This window comes from Cebus imitator, unplaced genomic scaffold, assembly GCF_001604975.1.
Source record: "Cebus imitator isolate Cc_AM_T3 unplaced genomic scaffold, Cebus_imitator-1.0 Scaffold615, whole genome shotgun sequence".
NCBI lineage: Eukaryota > Metazoa > Chordata > Mammalia > Primates > Cebidae > Cebus > Cebus imitator.
This window is the reverse complement of record NW_016107930.1, coordinates 545,312-548,891: the sequence shown is the minus strand read 5'-3', so window position 1 is coordinate 548,891 and position 3,580 is coordinate 545,312. Positions and strand designations below refer to the sequence as shown.

The following is a 3,580-nucleotide window of genomic DNA, read 5'->3' as shown; positions in this document are numbered from 1 at the left end:
TGTCTTTTGCCAGCCATATTCCTACTCAGCCTTCACGTATGAACTGAATATTACTTCTTTCAGAATTCTTGAGCTGTCAGCTAAAGACTGCGACCAAAATATCCTTGAGATGTAATCTAAACTCATCATATTTTACTATAGTTATTTATGTAATGTTTATTTTTTTATTAGAATGTAAGCTGCGTGAAATAAGGACCATTTAACAGCTCATTCTTTGCTCTACTAAAAGCAGTTAATACAATACTAGCACAAAGTTTGTTCGCAGTAATTACTTTTGGCATGAACAAACTAAATACCAACCTCATGCATTAATTTAACCAACATAGTATATGTTGTGTATTGCACTGTGACTGGCACATAATAAGCACTCAGTAAATTGCAGCTTACCTTTTATGTCCTGAACCTCCTGTATTTGCATAGACTGGATATGATAAATATGAAACAAAGAAAAATGATTTCACCATTATTCATGTCTTCTGATATAGTATGTTTAGTATATTGAATATATATATGTATACATATATAATTTATCAAATAAATATTAACCATTGTTATTGGCAAATATAAAATAATGCTCTATAATACATAATTGAATTTTTTTTACCTGTAATCACAATTGCTATGCAATTATCGCGTATAAAAAATTAAAAATCTTTCACATATTAGATATATTTTCTTAAGTCAAACAAAAAGAACTAAAATATCAAACTGAGTTTCCCTAACTTTGAATGATGTTTAAGTTTCTTATAAATGTAAAATGGTTGATTAGTTACTTTTTTACTTTTTGAGACAGAGTCTCACTCGGTCACCAGGTTAGAGTGCAGTGGTTCAATCTAGGCTCACTGCAACCTCTTCCTCCCCGGTTCAAGCGATTCTCCTGCCTCAGCCTTTTGCCTAGCTGGGACTACAGGCACCACCATGCCCAGCTATTTTTCAGTATTTTAGTAGAGTTGGGTTTCACCATGGTGGCCAATGTCTTGATCTGCTGACTTCTTGATCTGCCCGCTCCGGCCTCCCAAAGTGCTGGGATTATAGGCGTGAGCCACCACGTCTGGCTGATTAATTACTTTTCTTATTTGAACTTTTTCATGCTTTATTCTTCAGTTGACTTATTCAATACATTTCTTTTCTTTAGCTACAACTTAGCTATAGATTTTTAAATTCACCTCTAGAAATCAATGTATTTTTGGCAGGTAGAACCATACTCATACATATGCTTGATATAAACAATGCTGAGTCTCATATGTGACAAAAATATGTTTTTAAATATAGATTTGGTCATTGTTTATATTCCAATAAGTTGTATAGTTCTACCCCATCTCCTCTGGAGAAACATGTAAATACACAAAGTTCTTAATGTTATAATACAAATTCATTTATAGCAGTCTTTGCTCAAAACTCACAGTGCCTTCTAATTACTTAAAAGTATAATAATCAAATCCCCTAGAATAGTGGTTATAATTCCAAAGCATTTTTTGTTCTAAGACACTCATTTAGCTTTCTACTGATACTATTCATTCATTTAAAAATATATATAATTAATCTGCTGGGCTAAATGTGGCCCCGAAAATGCCTATCATTCTTCCAAAATTCTGAACACCCAGTCTCATTCTGCTTAGGTTTTAGTGCCTAGAGTAAATGCCAATGTATCCATGAATTCTTTATTTCTCTAGATAATTTCTCTAGTTAATTTTCTTCTCTTCTTCCTCTATGCTTCCATTGAACTTTGTTGTAGTTTATTATAGCACTGAGAATATTCTTTTGTTTCTATTATAATTATTTACCTATGTACATATCAAATGTACATTTTCCTTGAAGGCAAGGATCATGCTTCATTAATGTTTCTTATGCTTTAACATGTATACAGAATATATTCCTATCAGATGAAAATATTACTACTATTTAAAAGGCTTGCCTCTAGGCTTAATTTAATTAGCAATTTTTTCTATTATATTTAAGAGGTTCTATACATAATACTAATAGTCTGACAGAAGTAGAAGGAAGATTATATAATGGAAAATCAGACACATTTTGCCTATTCAAGGAGACATTGTCAATTAAAGAGGAATTAGTTACATAAACCATCTCTCCAATCCCTATATATAACAAAAGAAAGAAGCAGCAGCTTCTCCGCTCCTTCTGGAATCTCTCCCTGGTTCAGCCCGCCTGCCTCCACTCCTGCCTCCACCATGTCCATCAGGGTGACCCAGAAGGCCTACAGGTGTCCACCTCTGGCCCCGGGGCCTTCAGCAGCTTCACGAGTGGGCCCAGTGCCCGCTCGAGCTCCTCGAGCTTCTCCCGAGTGAGCAGCACTGGCTTCCGCGGTGGCCTGGGTGCAGGCTATGCGGGTGCCAGCGGCATAGGCCTGGGAGGCATCACCGCCGTCACCATCAACCAGAGCCTGCTAAACCCCATTAAGCTGGACATGGACCCCAACATCCAGGCCATGCGTACCCAGGAGAAGGAGCAGATCAAGACCCTCAACAACAAGTCTGCTTCCTTCATCGACAAGGTGCGGTTCCTGGAGCAGCAGAACAAGATGCTGGAGACCAAGTGGAGCCTCCTGCAGCAGCAGAAAACGGCTCGGAGCAACATGGACAACATGTTTGAGAGCTACATCAACAACCTGAGGCGGCAGCTGGAGACTCTGGGCCAGGAGAAGCTGAAGCTGGAGGCAGAGCTTGGCAACATGCAGGGGTTGGTGGAGGACTTCAAGAACAAGTATGAGGAAGAGATCAGTAAGCGTACAGAGATGCAGAATGAATTTGTCCTCATCAAGAAGGATGTGGATGAAGCTTACATGAACAGGATAGAGCTGGAGTCTCGCCTGGAAGGACTGACTGAGGAGATCAACTTCCTCAGGCAGCTGTACGAAGAGGAGATCCAGGAGCTGCAGTCCCAGATCTCCAACACCTCTGTGGTGCTGTCCATGGACAACAGCCGCTCCTCGGACATGGACAGCATCATCGCTGAGGTCAAGGCGCAGTATGAGGAGATCACCAACCGCAGCCGGGCTGAGGTGGAGAGCTATACCGGATCAAGTATGAGGAGCTGCAGAAGCTGGCTGGGAAGCACGGGGATGACCTGCGGCGTACGAAGACTGAGATCTCTGAGATGAACCGGAACATCAGCCGGCTCCAGGCCGAGATTGAGGGCCTCAAAGGCCAGAGGGCTTCCCTGGAGGCCGCCATTATAGATGCTGAGCATCGCGGGGAGCAGGCACTCAAGGATGCTCGTGCCAAGCAGCAGCAGCTGGAGGAAGCCCTGCAGAAGGCCAGGCAGGACATGGCACGGCAGCTGCGTGACTACCAGGAGCTGATGAACGTCAAACTGGCCCTGGACATCGAGATCGCCACCTACCGCAAGCTACTGGAGGGCGAGGAGAGCCGGCTGGAGTCCGGGATGCAGAACATGAGTATCCACACGAAGACCACCAGCGGCTGTGCAGGTGGTCTGAGCTCTGCCTATGGGGGCCTCACAAGCCCCGGCCTCAGCTACGGCCTGGGCTCCAGCTTTGGCTCTGGCGCGGGCTCCACCTTCAGCCGCACCAGCTCCACCAAGGCCGTGGTTGTGAAGAAGA

General features: G+C 43.0%; 1 pseudogene across 1 annotated transcript in view; it reads left to right on the top strand.

Moving 5' to 3' along the window:
- Window positions 1-2,174: 2,174 nt before the first annotated feature.
- Window positions 2,175-3,580, top strand: part of LOC108295032 — a 2,602-nt pseudogene continuing 1,196 nt past the window's right edge. The window contains exon 1 of the transcript XR_001821243.2: window positions 2,175-3,570. The product of XR_001821243.2 is annotated as a keratin, type II cytoskeletal 8-like (transcript). The remainder of the gene's footprint in view (window positions 3,571-3,580) is intronic.